The 7,282-nt window shown below is 41.6% G+C and overlaps 1 long non-coding RNA gene across 1 annotated transcript; it reads left to right on the top strand.

Annotated features, from left to right (window-relative positions):
* Positions 1-412: 412 nt before the first annotated feature.
* LOC125961983 (uncharacterized) lies at positions 413-6,164 on the top strand. The gene is made up of 3 exons (XR_007473223.1): positions 413-431; positions 1,276-1,459; positions 6,016-6,164. It is a non-coding gene; the product is annotated as an uncharacterized LOC125961983 (long non-coding RNA).
* Positions 6,165-7,282: the final 1,118 nt, after the last annotated feature.

Below are 7,282 nucleotides of genomic sequence, written 5' to 3'. Positions count from 1 at the left end.
TCCGCAGTGGGAGAGGCCACAACAGTGAGAGGCCCGCGTACCACAAAAAAAAGAAAGTCATTTTAGAACTTCCAACTTATTGGCGTTACCTTGTCTCACCACACGCCGGCAACACTCCCGTTTCGGCAGCTTGGTACCCGCGTGTGCGGGGTAAGCGCGCGCAGGGGCACTACGCACGCGCGCAGGGGCACTGCGCACACACGCAGACGCATGCGCACACACGCAGACGCATGCGCACACGCACGACTTGGCTCCGCTGAAGAGGGCGGGGCTCCCGGGAGGGCATCGAGGCGACGGCGTCTGTGCTCCGGCGCTGCTGCCTCCAGGGCACCCGGCTACGACCCAGACGGAGGTGGCCGACAGTCAGTCAGCCTTTGAGGAGAAGCGGCTCCTCCCAGGGCCGAAGGGCCGCACAGGAGGCTGGCAACGAGGTATCTTAATGTCGTCTCAGTGGAGGCGTTTTTGACAAAAGATGCGCTTAGGCTCCAGGAAAGGGTTTGGTGACAAATTCCCCCCAGAACTGACTCCACGTCAGCACAGCAGCCGAGCATCCGCATCGTGTCCGTGGTGGGGTCGTGTCTGCAGGAAGGAAGGGCGCAGGTCAGGAGGGGTTAGACTCGGATTGATGCGCGGCCCCTCCTGACCGCCAGTTCTTGGCTCTCTGCTAGCTCGTTCCCTTTAACGTACAGTTTTTAAAATTCGCGTAAACCTCATTTGTCTTCCAGTTGAAACTTTACGTGGTCTCTCCTTTTTAGAGCAAACTGAGTACGTGCATACATCCACAGATAGGTACATCCACATATACATCTGAACACACACATACATTCACATCTACATACACACATGAGTGCACATGCATCATACATACGCAAACTTACACACACACATATATACACATACGTACACACATATATAAAAACATGAATGGGAAGAAAAAATGTTTAACACTTCAAACTCCCGATCTTTACTTTTTCACCTTCCATTTCTTATCTCCCTTTCTCTATCCTTTATTTGCCAGTAATCAATAAAGATTTTATTTTAACCAGTTTCAAAGCTAAATAGAGTAATTACCCTGCCGAGGAACCAGTTCCGTTCTGAGAGCATGTTTGTAAGTCCAATTTGTTCATGAGTCCAACAAAGTTAGCCTAGGTACCTGACTAACACAGTCGGCTCTATAGTACTGCTGTAATAGGTTTATAATACTTTTCACACAAATAATACATTTTTTAAAAATGCACAAAAAATAAAGAAAATATTTTTATTCTTACAGTACAGTACTTTGAAAAGCACAGTAGTGCAGTACAACAGCTGGCATCCAGGGACTGGCACCGAGTGAACAGGCAGGAAGAGCTACTGACTGGAAGAGAGGAGGTGGGAGATGGTAGAAATGAAGGACCCTCAGCAACAGGAGACGGAGGGCGAGCTGAAGTTTCACTCACGCCTGACGCTGACGGCACAGGTTCTGGTTCCTTGCTGGATTCAGTTCTATCTACCCTCTTGAGAAAAAGCGATCCAGTGATGTCTGGTAGCAGCTCTTTTTCTCTCATCATAGCTGACACAGTAGCACTGGCTTGCATGCTGAATGGCTGCTGCAACCTTTGTGTACCGTTCTGCATTCAGGCCCTGTGCCTCAAAAACTAACAGTGCCTCCTCAGATAAAGAAAATCCCCTGCCATTTCCTCTTCGTGAATCTCTTCAGTTCTTCAGTTACTTCTTCTTCCTCTTGTCTTTCTCTGTCCTTTCTCTGGGCCTCCAGTTCCATCAGGTCTTCATTAGCAAGCTCCTTTTGTTGCACAGCAAGGAGTTCAATGAAGTCGTCCTCTTGCAGATCTAGCTCCAGCTTCTTGCTCAGGGTCACTATAGTTGCTAAGACCTCTTTGGACTCTTTTTCCACCTTCTCAAATCCATGAAAATTGGGAGCAAACTTCAGGCAAAGTTTCTTCCAAACCCCATTCATGGTGACGGCTGTAACCTCACGCCAAGCAAAGTCAGTGTTTTTTTATGGCCTTGTAGATGTTGTAGTCCTTCCAAAATTGTTGCAAGGATTTTCCTGATTCATCACTCGCCTTTACTGCCTGATGAAAACTGTGAATAGTAAATAGTATTTCTTGGAAGTCACTGTAACTGCCTGGTCCATAGGTTGGATGAGCAATGTAGTATTTGGTGGCAGAGGCACTACTTTGACGTTGGGATGAAAGTCATCCATGAATGGGGGGTGGCCCAGAGCATTGTCGAGCAGCAAAAGAATGTTTTGCTGAGGGGCTTCCCTGGTGGTGCAGTGGTTGAGAGTCCGCCTGCCGATGCAGGGGACACGGGTTCGTGCCCCGGTCCGGGAAGATCCCACGTGCCGCGGAGCGGTTGGGTCCGTGAACCATGGCCGCTGAGCCTGCGCGTCCGGAGTCTGTGCTCCGCAACGGGAGAGGCCACAACAGTGAGAGGCCCGCGTACCGCAAAAAAAAAAAAAAAAAAAAGATGTGCCCTCTGATTCTTTGCCGTGTTTCTTCTTCAAGTCTTCATAAAGGCTTTTAGCTTTCTCTTGAATCAGCATTAAGCTGAGCAGGACTCAGCGCTGATGTTGGTCCTGCATCCGCACGCTGAGAAGTTTCTCCATCTCTTCCATCACTTTTCCATGCTTCTTCAATATTTTGTCAACATCGTCAGCACAGCAGACTTCACATGTTCTATGATCTTGTCCTTGTTCTTTACAACTGAGCAGATGGTTGAATGAGTCATGTTATAAGAACAAGTGACATCTGCCATCTTTTCGCCTCGCTCCACTCTCTCAATTATATTCACTTTTGTTTCCATCGTTATTGCTTGGCGCTTCTTAGTAGTACCAGCTACATCACCGTTGCTTTAGGCTTGTTTCCGGACATCCCAGGCTTGAAATAAAGATACTGTACTACTGTATTCTGTACTGTACACTAAAGTACACGAAAGCACAACCACTTGTAGAGGATGCACGCATGTGACACTGTATGCCAGACACGTGAACTAACTTACGGGATTGGACGTGCGAATGCATGTTCACATCTTTGAAAGTTTGCAACTTGAAGGTTCGTAGGTAGGGGACTTACTGTATATGTTCTACAAAACCTTACAGATTATATCGTTTATATACAACTACAGCTATTGAGAAAATAAGGTCCAGCCCCTGCACGGCTACCACACTGAAGAGCAAAGGCACCCGCAGACTCGCATCCATTACCTGTACCTGTCAGTGTGGTGTGGGAGACGGCCCATTTGAAGGATAAACCTCAAAATCACAAAAAGTAGATCTTGTTTGTATCCTGATGCAAACAAGCCAACTTTAAAATGATACTTGCACGTGGGGTCCATATTAGGTTATGATGGTGTGGTAAGTCTATTAGAAAAAATTTAAATACACTTATCAAGGCATTTATGAGTGAATAAAATGATGCTTAATAATACTTTGGAAAAAACTATTTAGGGACAAAGATGAAATAAGATTAGAAAGATACCGACTGTTGATGAATCATGGTAATAGAAATACGAGAATTCACTATACTAAGCTCTACTTTGTTGTATGTTTGAAAATTTCTAATAAAAACTAAGACAAAAATAATACAAGAAAAATAATGTATGAATTTTTTCCCTTATATATTCAATACAAATAAAATTTCAGATATGCACTTAATAATGAATCACTGAATTCCTAATCAGTAGTCTGTAGTTAGTTCTCAAAGGAACACAAAATGCCTATTTATACCTGGAATTCGTGTTGGCCATCCATTATTCAATATGGTATATTTACACTAAAAATGGAGACTAGGAAAACTAAATGCCTAACATGATGTAATTTTCCTTGAAGTGAGTTTAGGCATTCTTACAAAAGAATTTTAACATATTAAATATATTTTAAATGAAATTTAAATTATACATAGCATAACATTTTGTATACATGTCTATGTAGTGCTACAAATTTTAAAAAAAGATTATATATAAAATAGAACTCTCATTCAGGAACATCAACTACATAATAATTATGTTCCAAAAGATCTAAGAAAACTAGTATTTATTAAACCTCTTTAAGACTAAATGATATCCTAGATAGTCATAAATAAACTATTTATTAATACAGTAATAAAGCAAAGCAAGTTTACTACCAGATTCTCATATGAGACTCATGTTAATTAGGTAATAGATGTATATTCTCAAAAAAAAAGTGGGGAACTCAATTAAATTTCCAGTACGAATCATAAGTGTAAATTTGTTTTCTTAAATATGCATATCAAATTATTTTTCACTCAAAGGATTAATATTAAGTGGAAACCTATCCTCTGATGAATTTGTACCTTCTGGAATATAAGGTTAATGTTCAATAAAAATATAACGCAAGCTACAAATATAGTTTTTAATTTTCTAGTATCCATGTTAAAAAGAAAAAGTGGAATTAATTTTAATAATATATTTTATTTAATTCATATCCAAAATATAATTTTAGTACAATATCAATATTTTAAAGATATTAATAAAATAATTTACTTTTTGTTTTTTGTACTGAGTTTTCAAAATCTGTGTATTTTATACTTACAAAGCATCTTAATTTAAATGCTAAGTTTTCATGGGACATACTGCATCCATGTTTAGATTCCATAACATTTATAGTTGAAAAAGGAGATTCAAATACTCAAATTGTTCTACAATGCACTTAAAGTTTCCAATAACTTCATAGAGCATCAGGTTTTGGGTGTTTTTTTTAAATTTATTTAATTTATTTATTTCTGGCTGCGTTGGGTCTTTGTTGCTGCACGCAGGCTTTCTCTAGTTGCGGTGAGCGGGGGCTACTCTTCGTTGCGGTGCGTGGGCTTCTCACTGTGTTGGCTTCTCTTGTTGCAGAGCACGGGCTCTAGGAGCTCAGGTTTCAGTAGTTGTGGCACGTGGGCTCAGTAGTTGTGGCTCGCAGGCTCTAGAGCGCAGGCTCAGTAGTTGTGGTGCATGGGCTTAGTTGCTCCATGGCATGTGGGATCTTCCCGGACCAGGGCTCGAACCCGTGTCCCCTGCATTGGCAGGTGGATTCTTAACCACTGTGCCACCAGGGAAGCCCAGAGCATCAGTTTTTAAACTTAAATGAAAACTAATAAATTAAACTTATAGTCCCTCAGTCCCACTAGTTGCAATTCGAGTATTTAGTAGCCACTCGTAGCTAGTAGCTGCCACGTCGGACACCAGAGCCCAGGTCCATGGTCTTCCTGAGTCCATGTGGATGGAGTACTACCCGAGCAGTTGAAGCAGTGAAAGTGAAGGTGGCGAACACCCATTTAAAGTGTATATTTTAAAAGGAAAATAACAAGTATTTCGGACTTTTCCTCCCTGCCAGAAAACAGCAAGACACTATTTAATTATTTTCAGTTTTATAGTATTAGCCACAGATAAAAATAAAAGCACATAATCTGTCTAGTACTCACCATTATTCTTTTTAAAAAAATATTATTTTGAGCATAAAATATTTGCCTTTGAATAAACAAACGTTGTAGTTATTTCTTTTAAATGTACAAAAATGTCCTAATAATAAACAGCTTGGATCTTTCCAGTTTTATTTCCAAGCCCTGAGCTATGGGCTTATTTCAGGCTGTAAAAACTGATACAGGGCGGTTCTGAACCACAGAAATCCTTCTAAATACAATTGCAGTGACATTTAGATCCACGGGCTGCCAAGGGAAATTCATTAGTTTCCCTCCATGAGCATCATTACATGAAGTCTCCTCCCTGGGTTATTTTTTGACTTTCCTCATTATCTTTTCATTCACTTTTTCTAATCACAACTTCATGCAGCTTCACTTTGGGCTTTGGATACTTCAAACACTACTGAACTACAGGGACATAATATATTCTCTAACCCAAGTAATTTATTCCAGTGTGATTACAGAAATCGAACACTTGTATAGCACATATGATATGCCCCCCGCTGATCTAAGAACGCTCCTTGTTTTGGTCTATGTCATCCTCCCAGCACCCCTGGAAGTACGTATTACTGTCTTTCTCATTTTACAGGTGTGGTAACCGTGCACAGAGAGGCTAGTAAGTCACCCAGCGTTACACAGTGAGAAGTGGTGAAGCAGTGCTTGAATCCAGGAGTCTGGTCCCAAAGTCCATGCTCTTCCACTGCTCTGTTGCCTCACCAGGGCGGCCTTTGGCCCAGCTGCTTGAAGTTACATCCTGAAGTCGGCATGTTTCTTCGGAATAACGTTTTATCTGCAGTTTCTGGTCCTGTTATTCCAGGACACATAAGCAGAGCCGATCCACATGGACCCAGTCTTAAGGCAATATAGGTGCTTGATGCCAAGATTGCACTTAGCGCTGACTACATCACCAGACACTGTGATTGCCACGAGTCACGGGCCCTGCCATTAGTCACCTGGGCAGCTCATCTTGTTACCCGGGAAGTACCCTGTGATGCTCAGGGCACTTGGAACTTCCTTCATTAATTGTGGATTTAGGAGTTTTACTCCAATATTGAGATACAGGTGAAAACCTCCTGCCTCCTGACCACAGCGCCCCTGTGTCTGTAAGTACCTTGAAATTGACTTATACTAAAAGTATCCTTTTTACCAATGGCTTTTTTTTTCTGTCACCGGTAAACCTCTGTTTCCCTTCCTATAACAAATTTCTGTTTTGATTGCATTGCTTTTTAGAAATCGGCTGAGAATACATGTGTAGATGGAAGTACACCTCTTCCACCATTATTTGATAACCCTATACCAGTGGTTCATATTTTTCTGAGTTGAGAGAGATGGTGATGAGTTTTTTCCTTAAATTCTGGATATCAGTAAATAATTCACTTTTTTTTTAACCCTCCTGGTCCTGCCAACCATTAATGGTTGGGTAAATATCTTTAAGAACCTACTACTAATAGATCTGAAACTGTTTTTTAAACAGGTATTTTTCTGCCCTCCGTTTTTAACGTACTTTTATTTTTAACATTAAAGTCTTAAAAATATCAACATAAGTCAATATTTCAAAAAATGCTATGAAGGTTAAGTAACGTTTTCACTGTCATAGTTTTGTCTTTGAAGCAAATAATCTGTTTTCTTTGTTTTTCCTTTTGCCTACAATCCCTTCTGCGTGGTTCAGCTGTGCAGACACTAGTGAATGGCCGAGTGGGTCTGGTGGGTGGAATGAGCAGGTGTAAAGGTCTGAGGGGCTGGGGGTTAGGGGAGAGGAGAAGGGGGCCTTGCTGCATTACAGTCGACACTCTGGTGGGAAGCATGGACCAATTAAGGCTTCATACTCACTCACCATCCTCTGAAACTACCAAAGG

The sequence above is a fragment of the Orcinus orca genome, chromosome 18 (assembly GCF_937001465.1).
Source record: "Orcinus orca chromosome 18, mOrcOrc1.1, whole genome shotgun sequence".
NCBI classification, from domain to species: Eukaryota; Metazoa; Chordata; class Mammalia; order Artiodactyla; family Delphinidae; genus Orcinus; species Orcinus orca.
Note: the sequence above shows the minus strand (reverse complement) of the source record. Positions and strands in the feature narration are given on the sequence as shown.